This window comes from Schistocerca gregaria, chromosome 5, assembly GCF_023897955.1.
Source record: "Schistocerca gregaria isolate iqSchGreg1 chromosome 5, iqSchGreg1.2, whole genome shotgun sequence".
In the NCBI taxonomy this organism is placed as follows: domain Eukaryota; kingdom Metazoa; phylum Arthropoda; class Insecta; order Orthoptera; family Acrididae; genus Schistocerca; species Schistocerca gregaria.
In genome coordinates, this window is record NC_064924.1 from 282,787,998 (window position 1) to 282,804,772 (window position 16,775).

Below are 16,775 nucleotides of genomic sequence, written 5' to 3' on the forward strand. Positions count from 1 at the left end.
TGTGTAAGGTGATAATGATTGGGGGCGGGTAGGATTTACTGCCTTCAGATGGACTCGACGGTGTTTTGCTAATGGAAAATAGTTCGCAAATAAGTTTTCGATAGTGTCCGCAAAAACACATTGCCTTAGGAGACAAAGGACCCTTAATTTGTTCGGATGTGAACGAGGAACAGGGCGGAATAAATATCTGCTAGTTGTCTTGGGTAGCTCAGTGGTAGAGCACTTGCCTGCGAAAGGCAAAGGTCCCGAGTTCGAGTCTCGGTCCGGCACACAGTTTTAATCTGCCAGGAAGTTTCATCTGCTAGTTGCTTTTTTTGCTTTCAGCCCATGACGCAGCCAAGAAGGTGGAATTTCTTATGGTTTTAATCTGAATTGTGGTCTGTCTTCCGGGTCCTCACAGCCACCATATAGCTTTCGCCGTTTCATGATGCCAAATATCCGCCCTGATTCTGCCTATTCCGAACGAAAGCCGGCCCTCTGAAGCCCCTACCCAGCCAGAACAATGGCCATCTACTAGCCCGGAGTCACGGGGTGCCCAGACAGGCATCTGAAGTTCAGCAAGCACTGACAGGTAACAGTTCGTGCATAAATAGTGCGACTGCTATGTGGTCAGGAAGATCCTACCTTTCGGGTGCCAGGCCACCTTCCACACGGACTGGCTACAATGATCGATATTGGGCGACCTTCGCAAAAATTTGAGAAAGCGGTCAAATCCAGATATGGTGGCCAAACTTAAGCTAATTGAAATGAGTGGCGTAAAAAAAAAAAAAGGAACGAAGTGGGAGAAACCACAGTTTACGCACTATGAGTGAGCTAGGTTGTCAGCAGGGAATCTATCCTACAGAGTCTGAGAAAATACATTGTAAAATTGCAGCGTTGTAAAGCAAGAAGTACTGTAGTAGCTTAGGGCCTCATGCTCGTCACAATTTTACTGACAGTTTTAAGCACCTGAGATTAAGGAGGACGGTGGGGTGGGAGGGGAGGGAATTAAAGGAAAGAAGTAAGATGTAGCAGACTTTGCGGCATTTGGTAAACGCATTTGCCAATGCTCTTGAACAGCAATGTTTGTTACGAAGCGCGCGAAGCATTTTAATAGTTTGCTATGGCAACTTCAACTCCCAAATGAAGCATGCTGAAATTACTGTGAAAGAGTAACGAAGCTTGTCAAGCAGGTTTTGCTCTTTAAAACTTATGTTTTAAATGTCTCTGCCACTTCCTGTTTATCCACGCCAACCGGTGCCACAAGACGTGAGGTACGCAGATGAGCAAATAACTCCCCGCGATAATTTTTATCTCGCTTATACTCTGCTTTGTGTCATAAAAGTCTTCCTAGTTTGGAAGGAAAGAAGTCTGGCTTAGTGCTATCAGTTATCATCAACTTCACTGTAACGAAAGTGGCCTTGTCTCCCTCCTCCTCTCCCTCTCTCTCTCTCTCTCTCTCTCTCTCTCTCTCTCTCTCTCTCTCTCTCTCTCTCTCTCTCTCTCTCTCTCTCTGGGAAGTAGCAATAGCTCAAACGTAAAAAGATGGGGAGAATACGGTCGTGGCTGCGCGAAGAGCAGACAAAGTTTTAATTAGCATCTCGAAAAATGAAGCTACGCATTAATTTTCTTGCTGCAGGTTAATGTCTTCAGGCCTAGCATACATTGAAATCTTCGTGGTGTTCTGTAGAAAGCCTATCGAGGAGACAAAATGAAACGGCGCAGTCCGCTTTCAGTTTATCAACGGACCTCGCCATTTTATTTTGGCCCCTCTAGTGGCTTTCTACGGTACTAAGGCAAGGGGGATTCAGTATATGCCAGGCCTGGACAAAAATTTTATACCTTTATTTTTTTCGAGGTGATAATTTAAACTTTATGACTTCACACGTTCAACGGAAACAACGCTACATTTGCCTTCGCTCACTTATAAAAACCGATCTGTATGGTCAGTTGATTGCTTCATCTCCACTACCAACGAATGCAAGTATATTCATTTTTCTTCAGTTTTAGTTTCAAAGTGACTAAAGTAAAGTCTTTGACCTGAGAGGTCAATCTTCATGTGCTAAGGGTGACTTTACCAAGTGTACATGTAATCTTTAACGAAATTTTCTGTAAACGTTGTATTAGGAAGCACAGTGGTAACCTACAGATCACAAGAACATTTTCTGGTAAAAGATGAAACTTTTGTGATAACAGTACCGTGTTTTGTGAATAGAGGGTGTCCCTTTCGCAAATACCATAGACCCGAATATTTACTACAAATCATAAGCCAGAAGTAGGCCAATTAGTTTTCTATTCTTGTTTTTGAAATAATGAAATATTTATTCATGTATATATCCTTTCACGGCATTAGAAAGCTCTTAAGCGAGCAAAATTTGAATTAACATTATCGCTTCCTGGGAAGCTTTTTGAAGAAAAAGTGTTATAAAAGTGAAGGCCACGGGTATCCACCGTCGTAAAGTTTTATCACTATTCTTACGTAAACATTTAACGGTATTTAAAGCAATGGCAAAAGCTACCGTTCTTACTTTTGTTAAGAGTCATTTAAAACTATTTCCTATCCTCATGTTAAGAGGTCTCGGTGAAAGTTTACTATAGATCTCCCTCACTTTAAACAAAGACTAGGTTAACAACAGCCATCATCATGAGTGTTGATGGGTAGTCAAAGTGGAGTGACAGTTTATTCTCAGTAGCCAACATTTTAACGATAGCATTATGTCCTTTACGTCGCAGAAACACACAAGTTTGTACCAAATCAATTCTGGTCAGACTGAGTACATACTGTAATTTCGAGGGAATTTATGTTCTTTCCTCAAGGCAATTAAAAATATCACTTCAGTTCGTCACCACAACCAAGCATTAAAAACCGTTTCAATAGAGAAATGTGCATCGGTTCTGTATACCTAAATACGAACGTCAATGGGCGGCAGAGCCAGTAAGCGCAGAAATCGCCACTTACAGAATTCAAGCAGTTTCTACGTTTATTTGACCAATGGCTAGCGCTCTAAGCTTAGCAGATTTACTTGACAGTTACCGTCTATTTCAACGAAAACTAGCGTGAGCATTCCTGGAGATTTCCCAAGCTTCTTAAACGGGGAAAACTAAGAACTAATAAGTGTTAAAGGAACATCAGAACACCGTTTCCCTTCTGACAGTGTTTGCCTAGTTGAATGGTTTCTAAGCCTGTGGATTCCTCGCTGTGTGATCCTAGCAAATACCTTTCCTACCATCACGCAAATAGAGCTTATACACAGTAGATGAATTCTTCCATTCATTGTTTACGTGTGAGAGCAGGTTCAAAAGTATACTGAAAACTGAAGAAACGTAATAAACATAGAAAACGTTAATTTATAATAGTTCTTCGCAGGAAAAAACCTGTTTTCTTCAGTACCCCTCAGCGCACCCTGAGGTTTTCACTCCATGTTGGACAGCCAATTTTTCCTTTACCAGCTAGTGATTTATTTCTTACAATTTTCACAATCCTTCTTTCATCCATCCATCCAGTTTGTGTGTTTTCTCATGCTTTCTCTTATGTACTCAATCATTTATGAAGTCCACTGTGTATCATTTTCTATTGCTTTCACTTCTCTGCGTCTTCTCTGAAATCCTTCACAGAATTTTATTTCCATGGTTATCGAAAGCCTGTTTTGGATGCTTCTGATCTTTTGTCAAGTGTGAACGTCATAACGGTACAATCTGTTTAGGATATTCTTGCCTTTTCAGCTTTTGCTATATATTTATTTTTCCATATAGTACCATTTGAACACCCTGCCACTATTTGCTTTTCCTACTTTTTCTCTATCTGCTTTTTCGACATTTCCAATGCTGTGAAGTTCAATATCAAGATATTTACATATCATTACCTGTTGACAAATTTTTCCATCATTTCCAGCTTGCCTCTGATTCCACAGATGTAGTCGTACATTTAGTTTGAGTGGATATGAAAACAGTTTTTTTTTGCTGCCACGTTCAATATAGGTAGAAGTTTCTGCAGGTTGCCGTTATTGTTTGCTGGCAGAACTAAATCAGCATGATAAGTGGCCTTTTATTTCTTCGCCCCCGTTCGGTAACTACTACCGGCTAATACCTTCTTTATCTCGTCCATGAGTGTTAAAACTTATACAGCTCAAAGAGTCACCTTGTCTAATGCCATTATTAACTGCTATGCAGCTAGTTAACCTGGAACCAATTTTCGCCTCGATGTGGTTGGTGAAATAAATGTCTTCAGTTTTTATTAGCTTTGAAGGAATCCTCCGATTGTGGAGCACATTTACCACGTCTGTTAACTGAATTCCATCTAAAGCCTTCTGTAAATCAACAAACCAAAGATAAGTTGGTCTGTCTTATTCAGTGGATTTCTCTACAACCTTTCACAGAATGAATACTGCCTCAGTGCATGACCTAACTGATCTGAAACCATACTGTTACTCTCCAACTGTTGTAATGCTTTGTTTTATTTACCATTATATTGTATTATACTTCCTATTATTAATTGTTAATTCATAAAAACAGATTAACAGTGTGTGCTTAAGGCAAGACAAACTCAGGGTTCAACGTCACGTCTATGACGTCATTAGAGACCCACAGTAAGCTCTTGTGCGAGGAATTCGGCAGCGTCCTTTCCAAAGGAATCATCCTGGAATTCGCCTTAACACGTTAACAGTCATGAGGACACCGGCAGAACGCAGGAAAACCTAATACCTGGAACCGTGTGACTGCCGCCGGCCACAAGATGCACTGTGTTTAGTACAGCCTATGGCGACTTGTTTGTATTACATCCAGTCACATGCGGCTTGATGAAACATGTACTGTGGATAACGTGGCCTTTAAATGCTCGCTTCCGTTAGCGAGGTATCAGTGTCGCCTTGGCCGCAATAGTGGCTTCTCACAGTTCTACTTTCTGTAAATTTTTTAGTCTCTTTTCTTCACCATTACAAATACTCGCTGTCATCATTGCTGCTGTGTCCCCCCCCCTTCCCCTACCCTCCCTACCTCCTTCCCTCCCCCTCCCGTCTCCTCAGACACTTTCATCTACACCCTCCTCTCCCCTTCTGGAAGCTCCCCTGACTCGTACAAGTCACGTGATCATTCGCGCGCCGGAGATCATAGCCATCGGTTCTTGTGTGTGCCGTCGTGTTAGTGCTTTAGTGTTTCACCGCCCACGCTCCATCGTTCACATGTGTTATTTCAGTCAGTGTTCGTGTAGAAGTGCTGAACGTTTTTTATTTTACTACAAATCTGAACGACTCCGTGTTTTTTTTTACTCTTGAGTACTGTTTTTGTAGATCATTACATTTTGTTTTTCACTCTTCCTTGTTGCTGTTTGTACTATCTGGCCGAAGAACGGTGTAATATTGGCGCTGCCGGCCCACCTTTGTATAAGGTGTTAATTGTTTTATCGCTGCTATATCAGTCTAATCCAGAAACAAGTCTTCGTCAGAAACCGGAATACTGGATCACCGACATCAAAATTAGATTGTTCCAAGATCCTCCAATATTCATCAATGAAACCAGCCGTTTCTCGACGTTTACAGCGTCGTGCCGTTCCAGTTTTTGACGGTAGGGATTCACTTGCGCAAAAACCATTTATGGTCGTCGTCGCCCTGCCGCAGTTTACCAGGAGCTGACGAGGAGCCTCTTCCAACTTTTCCTATCCTTTTCTTCAGGTCACCTATCCCGGAGGAGAGTACTTTAGAGGTATCCTTAACTATATGTCAATTTCCTCCTTAGCTGTCCAACATGTCTTCGCATTTTTATTCATTTACAGGAATTTTTCGACTACACTGGTTTCATCCAACCGTTCGAAGTGCTCATACCATCAACCTATTACTCGTATATTGGTACGTCAGTTCATAAGTTCGTAGCGGTTTTCTGCACGTTTAATAAACTAATAAGACTCACGTAACAGACTCTAGTAATATGTTCTCCTTCACTATATACAACAGTCTGCCAACTCTGGGGTAGCTTCTCGAGTTTGAGACTACAGAAATAACGGTTTTGAGTCTAAATATTCGTCGACCCATGTTCGGAGCGCATTTTCATTTGGAAAGGAAGTTCCTTGAAGTTTGTTCTATACAATGCGAAGAAGATGAAAGAGTGAAAGAATATGTGAGTAATGTGGGTGCGGAATGACTCCCCAACGCAGTTAATGTATAGCGTTTTTGTGTCAGTCTACCAGAATGCGGGAGGGAGTTATCTCTGAGTAGCATCGCTGCACGCAGTCATCCTGGTCGTTATTGGATTGCGTCTCCAAGACATCTCAGTTCTTCAAAATAAATGTCAGCAGTGATTGTTACTCCTCGGGATAGCAATTTGCACTACACCATACCGTCGCAGTTCCACCAGATGTGTAACATCTTTTGTGGATGCGACCGGGTCTTTGCAAGGGAAGTTGCTGCTTTGTTTGGGTTCAACCATTCCTTACTGTTCCTTATGTTACCATAAAGAAACCGTTCTTCACCATTAACGATACAGGAGAGGAATGGTCGCTGATCATGATCAAATTTTTGACGAGCATGCAGAGATGCACTACAGCCACCAGTTGATTTTTTTCTGACTGGCTTCGAACAGGTGATATCCACACACCTACTTTTGCAAGCACATGTCACCTGTGGAATAATCGCATTTCATCACATTTCCCTGTTCTGGAGTACAATGTGGATCATTTCGGGTTAGTGCGTTTAAACGATCTTCGTCAAACCTCGAAGGTCTCCTGTGGGTGGAGAATCACTAATACCAAAACGATTCTCCTTAAAACGAGAGACCATTTTCTTTCCGTATTCTGTCCGGTAGCATTATCCTTATAGATGGCCCAAATGTTTCCTTCGGGGTCCCCGCTGCTGTCATTCCTCTACCTCAAACAGAAGAATGTCGGAAATGATCCGATTTCTCCATTTTGCACTCCATTTTCTAGCGTCCACAGCTCTATCTCCAAATTACAATGACATTACACTCAAATAGGAAGAGTGAACTGCAAATAAAAAACAATCGATAAAGAAATCCACAGCAACCGAAATACCAACATGCAAAACAAAAACGCTACCAACCTACGCAGCAATCTAATAAATTGGCGTAGTTTTTCCTAGTTGCAAAAACTAGAAATTCTAAACGAACAAGATATCCCTCTTATTTCCTACGCACCAGTTTCGACTCATTCAAGGAATACGTATCTGTGCACAACACTGATTTACAAAATCTGTGTCCGCTGGGGGCCTGGTCTCAGTCAACGTGTTAACGGATTCAATAGAACCATTGAAACGTCTTTGTTACGGGACGCAGATCGGAAGCGTCGTACTTCAGGATAAGGGTCCACTGCTGTAACTACCGCGCCAGTTATCTCTGTTGATCCATGACAGCTTCCACGATTACCTAGTTAGAGGTTAAACACAAATGACACGTTAGTACAAAATAAACATAATACGCGAATTTGAGACCACTTGTGACATCCATTACACAAGCTGTGTGTGCATGTTACTGCAATCAAACTATTAACCTTTCGGATGCAAAGAAACGATCTTCACAGTAGTCATTAGGCTGATTACGGACTATCCTATGAACTAATCATTACGGAGTCCTCTCGTTAATCTAGCACTGAACAGGTGAGATTCTATTCACACACAACACACTCGCTGGATCCGTAAACTCTCACTTTTCCACCTAAGCTATACGCCGCTTTACACAACAGATCAGAGCATCACCAAGACTTTCTCCACAATAAATATTAGCTAAATGGACATTGTCATTTTTTCCTTCTGCCCCTTTTTGCTTTTTAATACCCAATCGCAGGACATTGCTAATTTGTAAAATTTTCCGGAAGAAGCTCTACCGAAGTCACTGCATAGATTTGCCCACCACGTCCGTCTAGCTTATGTCCATCCACACCCTGGTATCCACGATTACAAATAGGTGACAACGAAGATGTATATAGGGTGTTACAAAAAAGGTGCGGCCAAACTTTCAGGAAACATTCCTCACACACAAATAAAGAAAAGATGTTATGTGGACATCAGTCCGGAAACGTTTAATTTCCATGTTAAAGCTCATTTTAGTTCTTCCACCTCCGCTCAATGGACCACGTTTTTATGAATTCATGCGGGATACTCTACCTGTGCTGCTAGAACATGTGCATTTACAAGTACGACACAACATGTGGTTCATGCACGATGGAGCTCCTGCACATTTCAGTCTGTGTTCGTACGTTTCTCAACAACAGATTCGGTGACCGATGACCTCTACCCTCTTGACTTTCATTTATGGGGGCATTTAAAAGCTCTTGTCTACGCAACCCCTGTACCAAATGTAGACTCTTCGTGCTCGTATTGTGGACAGCTGTGATACAATACGCCATTCTCCAGGGTTGCATCAGCGCATCAGGGATTCCGTGCCACGGAGGGTGGATACATGTATCCTCGCTAACGGAGGACATTTTGAACATTTCCTGTAACTGTGACGTCACGCTGGTACGTTCTGTTGCTGTGTTTCCATTCCATGATTAATGTGATTTGAAGAGAAGTAATAAAATGAGCTCTAACATGGAAAGTAAGCGTTTCCGGACACATGTCCACACAACATCTTTTCTTTCTTTGTGTGTGAGGAATGTTTCCTGAACGTTTGACCGTACCTTTATGTAACACCCTGTATATGCAGACTGAAGCTACGGATGAAAATTTGTACCAGGCTAGGATTCGAGCCCAGGTACCTGGAACCACAATGTCATTTCATTAAATGACCGATGCCTAGGTTTCAGGCAGAATCTCCCGATTTGTTCCATGCTGAGGTGTTATTACAATACTGTTGGATGGTCTCTGCAATGCTGATCGAGTTTAGGGTGAATACAAAGTGGGTTGAGGCGTGAATGCGAATTTGGACTGAGGAGTGAGGCGGGCCGGAGTGGTCTGTGCAGCTGTGCAAAGCCACTGCAGCAGTGGTTGTGCAGCTGTGCAAAGCCACTGCAGCAGTGGTTAGCTCTTCCGCCTAGTGATCAGAAGACCTAGGTTCGAATCCCGGCCCAGTACAATTTTTCATTTGTCGCTTTACTCGGCATATACACATTACACATGTTTGACTTAAAAACGTCTTTATAACCAGGTAGTTTCATCTTCCCCCAGTAAGGTCTATTAAAGTTTGTGGCCGTTTCATAATTACTGTACTGCAGCGCCGAGCAGAAAAGCCAAGAATATGCTCATTTCACAGAAATGTATGAGGGTCGTTCGATAAGTAATACCCCACATTTGCTTTTAGAAAGCCACTAATACACGTAGACAAACGTACTTGTCGGTGCTTCAAGTTTGATAATTGTTCTATGGCAAAGCCGTACTCGACAATTGGCTCTACAGTTGTCAGCCACCATTGGAAGTCCGTCTGCAATGAACGAGACACTCAGATATTCAAAGAGGTGCTCATTCTGAGCTCCACGAATGCTCACAGCGGGCCACAAGACACAAAGAAAGGCAATTCATCTGAATTGTTGGAGCGTTTTGAGACCGACGGAGAGGCATTTGTCACAGATCGTTGTGGGGAACGGAAACAAACATGCAGTGCATGGATCCATGGAGTGTCATCCTCATTAACCATAAGAAGAAATTCAAGACAACCTCCTCTGACTGAAAAGTTATGGTGAGAGCCTTCTGGGATTGTGATTGCGCCATTCTCGTGGATGTTATGCCAAGAGGGTCAACTATCAATTCAGAGACATACGAGAAGACACTGACTAAACTGAAGAGCCGCTTCCGACCTGTTCGATCGGACAAGAATCCAGCAGAAATCTCGCTCCAGTATGATAATGCACGACCACACCCAAGTCAGAGAACCTGGGCACACATCGCCAAATTGTGTTGAACATCATTGCCTCATCCACTCTACAGCCCAGACCTGGCACCCTCCGACTTCCATCTTTTTGAGCCGCTTAAAGATTGTCTACGGGGAGCAAACTTTGAAGATGACGAAAGTGGCTATCAGGCAGTGAAAACATGGCTACGCGAGCCGGACAGAGCTTTTACCAGGAGGGAATATATGCTCTTCCACAACGTTGGCGTACGGCCATAGGACGTGATGGCAACTACATAGAAAAATAGGACATGGACAAGATGTATATTTTCACCAAATTCTCTCTAAACTATAAATATGTTCGGAGAAAGAAATGTGGGGCATTACTTATTGAACAACCATCGTTCTTTTCAGATACGTTAGTGTTCTTAGGAACCTTATAGCGCGGTACAGCGCGAATGGAACGTTACAGGATAAATACCCCACTAAATGTGACATTACTCTTAACAAAATGAAAATATGAATTCCATATTGGGGTGGTCTGATGTCTACAAAAGACATCTAAAACCGTTTTCTGAGGGCTATGCTTGCAGCCAACCACTGAGTTTTGATCCGGCTGTTGGGCATAGTGTTACATACAGCTGTCAGTTTTGAAAATGTTCTGATGAGCACATGGTATTGATGCCGTATTCTTCAGTCCGAAGACAGGCTTGATGCAGCTCACTACGCTGGTCTATTCTGTGCAAGCCTCCGTCTCTGCATAATACTGCATCCTACATCTATTTAAACCTACTTACTGTAGTTCAGTTTCCGTCTTCTACAATATTTACCATCCTCATCAACCTCCACTGCCAAATAGACTACTACTTGATGTCTCGGGATGAGTCCTGTCAACCAGTCTTTAGTCAGGTTGTGAACTATGTTTCTTTTTCAACAATTAAAATCAGTACCACATGACTTATTCGACCTGCTCATCTAATCTTCAGCATTCGTCTGTAGCACCACAATGTAAAATCGAATCGCGTCTTGTCTGAGTTTCTCAGCTTTCACGTTGTACTTTCGTACAAAGTTACAGTCCAGACAAATTCTTTCAGAAAAGACGTCCTAAAACTAAAATTTATTAATTTTATTGCGCCACCAGTCTTCTTATTAGCCCTCCTCTGACAGTATTTTCATCTCCGAGGCAACTGCAGCCTATGCCTTCTATTTCCTAGACGTATTCCAATCTCTGTCTTCCTCTACAGTTCTTAACCTATACAGCTCCCTTTAGTACCATGGAATGGATGTCTAAACATATCCTGTCATCCTGTCCCTTCTTCCTGTCAATGTTTTCCATATCTCCCTTTCGTATTTCAGACAAAATTGTAAATGATATTCGAAAATACTGTAATTTTAAATGTGCTGTAGGCCTATACCAATAACAAGAACGTCAATGTGTGGAAAACAGCAGACTTAAGGGAAGACAACGCAAAAAGCCAGTAATTCGTATATTACCAACATAAAAACTTATCTGTTAACAGCTGTTCATTATCTACCACATACTAATCTATCGGCTTCCTCCACCGTGACGCGTAGACGCGCTACCAACATACTACACCGTGAGAAAGCGTAGCGCATGGGCTGTCTTACGTGCAGTTCAGAGCACAAGGTTAGACACTTCGGTCATGGTATGGAGAAAGACCATAAGAAATTTTAATTAGTACATTCTCTCCCCTCAAAGACTTAATCACAGCGACGTCTCGCTCGGTTTAGTTTACGATGTACTCTAAATGTCAAACGGTGAAGAATGCCATGCAACCCGCCCGCTTTAACGAGTAACTTGAAGCAGAAAGGCGCGTATTTTAACTGTCAAACCAGCCTTTTGTCTCTTCGAACACATTAAAAACCTGAAAATATCAATACAAGAGAATGCCTTACACTGGAAACAAATACGACGTACCGCACGATGCATTTTTTTAAAAGAAAGGTGAGGATAACGAAGTTATTGTGTACCACATGTTAGACCAGAACGTACAATTCAAAGTAATAAACATACGTGATCTATGGTCACCCACTGTTCTCTGAATGGGTGCTTTAATTGTCCAGTAACAGTTTTTTATGATGTAGCTTTCCTTCAGCAGCTCCCAACGTATCTTAGACCTTGGTCTCTATTAGAAAACAATGCCACCAAAATAAATTTTTAAGAAAGCTGCATCGGTCACTGAAGCTATACGGCAGTGCCGCGAAATTCACTGTATCTGCAATTTCCTACGAAATAGTATTGTGGGTAAACTGTTGCTACTTTTGACAAGAACATAAAATCTACTGAACATTTTACATTTACCTACTTTCCAAACATTTCTTTGGTAGAATCTTCGGAGTACTGGCAGCTGAAAATGGTGTGGCATGTCATTGGGTGAATACGGCACTGAATATGCGATATTTAAATTTTATGTCAAAAATCTGAAAACCAGAGTAAAGACTTTGGGACTGTAGCTAATCTGATAAAGCTCCGTGAGGAAACTTACATTTAACCAGTACATCAAGCATGTGATGCTCATTACGTCGCATGCGAGCTGCCGCAAGCAAATACATAATTACTGAATGCGGAAACATTACCCTCTTCTTAGGTTTACAAATGGTTCTGAAACGATAGTCAGATTTAATACACAACACAGGAGGAAGTAAAGTTCAATGTCCTATTTATGTAGTGGTCATCAGACTTGCCACTAAATCTAACTGAAAATGCGGCCATTGACTGACAGTTACGCAGGAACACCGCTTTCCTTCTCTAGGATTTCCCACAATTGGTGTAAGGTATATGCACATAAGCACTAAAGTAATTATCGGAGCTTTTTATGTTACATAATACAGAATTTCTGAACTCTGTTTAAAATTTTAGTTAGAGGAAAGTCCGTTACATTTGGAGTGAATTTTGACTACGATGGAATCTCATAGAAATTAAACATCACTGAACCAAACTAAGCAGATTTGACAATTTGGAACAAATTTTGTCGAAAACTAACGCTATGGATCAAACTTTCACCACAAAATTTGTTCCTTACACACATTCAGTCGAGCCATATCCTTGCAACCTAATCCCGACGTCGGATGAGATTACAAAAGTGAAATTACACGCACCATTTTACATACATAAATAAACTGCTAATTTCACTCCACTCGTACAAACAATAGCGGAAAATACCGCCCCTCCTCGTAGATTTAACAGTTACGTTAAGGCCGCATTTCATATGCCGCGAGGTATGAGGTGTTTGTTTCACGCCCCGTTGACACCGTGGTCGCTAGAGACTTAACATAAACTCTAGTGGACCAGGTCAGTGGTGGATTTGTTAACTGCGCTATTCCGAAAGTCTCTTCAAGTTGTTTAGGGAAACCACATGCAACGCAATTCATAATACCCTTCCTTCCCGACAAGCATTTTGTGTATTGAACACTCGTTGCTACAGTCCAGCTTTGAGTGCATGAATGCAAGGAATTGGGAAGGGGTTGCGGCCCAGAAACCAGTCGCGGAAAACATTAAGTATAAATGAATAAAATACTTTGAGAATGTCTGTAAGTAGTTACTCAAATCTAAAAATTTCCAACAGAGCAGCTCGCAGAATTTCAGCCGAAAAAATTCACTAAAATGCATAGAAATAAATATGGTACGTGAAACATACCGCGTTTGCAAATTTGAATATCCTGGAGGAATCATACAGCAGAATGGACTAGAGAAAGTCATAATAGATGTCAGAGTTAATGAAATGGAAAGAGAATACGGTTTATAAAGTATTTGAAAAAAAAACATACCACAATATTAGGACCGGAACGTTTCTATTAAATGCTGAACAATGAACTATCAGCTGGACAGATTAGAGGCTCTTCTACGACTCATCAGAAAAATAATGAGTACAATACAAATTTCAGATGGTTGGAAAGTGACAAGTAACGAGGACATATACGAAAAATAGACAAAATATCGAAAGTAATAAAGCTAAGATCAATCTTTTCTTGACATCTCTACCGAATGTATGAGAAGGAAACAAAAACAGCACTGTATTGTTGAAAAAATATTTACAATAGTACGGATTACAGAAATTAAAGAACTAAAGAAAATCAAAGAATGAGCAGTAACAAAAAGAGCAACACACTAAATTTAGGAGGCTTTAAAAGGAGAACTTAGTAATTGCAAACAAGATGGGCAGAAGAAAGACAAAATGACATGGGAAGATTGAGTACTGCAAAGATCGAAAACAGCGAAGGTGATAGTTATATTAGATTTACTTTCATTCCAATTCATCCGTAGTGAGGAGCTCCTCCAGGACGTAGAACACGTCAGAAAAACAATAGACGACAAATAGAAGACAACTCTAAGAAATAAGCTAATTAAACATTCCACAGATCCCAAGCTGCATGGTCGTCATCTTTTAATGAACGCTGTATGAAAGATTCATTTTACAAATACTAATGCACTGAATTTAAAATAATTTTCTTATTTATTTATAAGGTAATCAACGTGTAATACAGCTACTAAATACTTATTTACAATGAATACATTACTGCACTGAACAGGTGCAGAAAATTATAGAATAGGGTGTTACAAAAAGGTACGACCAAACTTTCACGAAACATTCCTCACACACAAAGAAAGAAAATATGTTGTGTGGACGTGTGTCCGGAAACGCTTACTTTCCATGTTATAGCTCATTTTATTACTTCTCTTGAAATCACATTAATCATGGAATGGAAACCAGCAACAGAACGTACCAGCGTGACGTCAAACACTGTTACAGGAAATGTTCAAAATGTCCTCCGTTAGCGAGGATACATGTATCCACCCTCCGTGGCACGGAATCCCTGATGCGCTGATGCAACCCTGGAGAACGGCGTATTGTATCACAGCCGTCCGCAATACGAGCACGAAGAGTCTACATTTGGTACAGGGATTGCGTAGACAAGAGCTTTTAAATGACCCCATAAATGAAAGTCAAGAGGGTAGAGGTCATCGGTCACCGAATCTGTTGTTGAGAAACGTACGAACACAGACTGAAATGTGCCGGAGCTCCATCGTGCATGAACCACATGTTGTGCCGTACTTGTAAATGCACATGTTCTAGCAGCACAGGTAGAGTATCCCGTATGAAAGCATGATAACGTGCTCCATTGAGCGGAGGTGGAAGAACATGGGGCCCAATCAAGACAACAATGCCCTCCAAAACGTTCTCACAAAATCTGTGTTCATGACGTGATTGCACAATTGCGTGCGGATTCTCGTCAGCCCACACATCTTGATTGTGAAAAGTTACAATTTGATCACATTGGAATGAAGCCTCATCCATAAAGAACATTTGCACTGAAATGAGGATTGACACATTGTTGGATGAACCATTCGCAGAATTTTTACCCGTGGAGGCCATTCAGCTGCTGATAGTGCCTGCACACGCTGTACATGGTACGGAAACAACGGGTTCTCCCGTAGCACTCTCCATACAGTGACGTGGTCAACGTTGCCTTGTACAGCAGCAACTTCTCCGACGCTGAGATTAGGGTTATCGTCAACTGCACGAAGAATTACCTCGTTCATTGCAGGTGTCCTCGTCGTTCTAGGTCTTCCCCAGTCGCGAGTCATAGGCTAGAATGTTCCGTGCTCCCTAAGACGCCGATCAGTTGCTTCGAACGTCTTCCTGTCGGGACACCTTTCTGGAAATCTGTCTCGATACAAATGTACCGCGCCACGGCTATTGCCCCGTGCTAATCCATACATCAAATGGGCATCTGCCAAGTCCGCATTTGCGAACATAGCACTGACTGCAAAACTATGTTCGTGATGAACACTAACCTGTTGATGCTACGTACTGATGTGCTTGATGCTAGTACTGAAGAGCAATGAGTCGCATGTCAACACAAGCACCGAAGTCAACATTAGCTTCCTTCAATTGGGCCAACTGGCGGTGAATCGAGAAGTACAGTACAGACTGACGAAACGAAAATGAGCTCTAACATGGAAATGAAGCGTTTCCGGACACATGTCCACATAAAATCTTTTCTTTGTGTGTGAGGAATGTTTCCTGAAAGTTGGGCCGTACCTTTTTGTAACACTGTGTATATACACAAATCAGTTGGTTTTACTGAGAAATTCATTAATGGAGTAGGAGGAGGTGGCCACCAATAAATCCTTTAGGCTTCTCTGAAATTGAATTTCATTGGTTGTTAAGCTTTTTATGGCTGCTGGCAAGTTATTTAAAATATGGGTTCCTGAATAATGCACACCTTTTTGTGCAAGACTAAGTGACTTGAAATCCTTGTGAAGATTCTTATTTCTCGTCAATACGAAGACAAAGTAAATAAATAGATCAGGTATTAGCTGCGGAATGTAGTTTCTAAGTCATTAAGCCAAACCGTGGACAAAAATATTTCGAGGGGAAGAAATCTCGAGAACTGCTGACAGTTAATTCGGCAGTGAATGACAGGTTGAGCGTGACTGACTCACCAGGTACGGCGTCGGGGACGCTGCCTCGCGGCCTGCGGCAGCGCGAACAGCTGGGTGCACCTGCGGGCGGCGGCGGACAGTGTTAGGGGCCGGTGGCAGAAGAAGGCAGCGACGGGCCGCTTATCTGGTGATAAGGTCCGGCCCAGCAGCTCGACTCGACTGACGACGGCGGAACCAGAAAGAGCGCGACTGCCGTGTGACGGCCCGCGCACCGGCCATTACACAACGCCGCACGCTTCAGCGCCGCGCAACGGCCTCCGCCGTACGTAGGAAGACTACCGGCACACGGCCGCAACAGCCGCCAGCCACGGCTGATAACAACGTTCCGAGGACGAAAGAGTTCCTCATAGCCACAACAGTAGTGGGATTAGCACGTACTTGCTGTTCTTACAGATGGTACGCGAATATCGAATTCGTCCGGAGCGCCATTTGCTTGAATGAAGCGAGTGTAAGGATCGCAGTTTCACCCCAACACACGCACCAATTTTATCGGCCGACCGACCGACCAATTTCTTGGCAGCCCACACACGACCCTACCAGCTGCAATCAGCGATTACAGCGC

The 16,775-nt window shown here is 42.3% G+C and overlaps 1 protein-coding gene across 1 annotated transcript in view; it reads right to left on the bottom strand.

Moving 5' to 3' along the window:
- Window positions 1-16,428, bottom strand: part of LOC126272292 (probable beta-hexosaminidase fdl) — a 181,863-nt gene extending 165,435 nt beyond the window's left edge. Inside the window, exon 1 of the mRNA XM_049975056.1 lies at window positions 16,214-16,428. The gene's annotated coding sequence lies outside the window, so the exon portion shown is untranslated. The remainder of the gene's footprint in view (window positions 1-16,213) is intronic.
- Window positions 16,429-16,775: the final 347 nt, after the last annotated feature.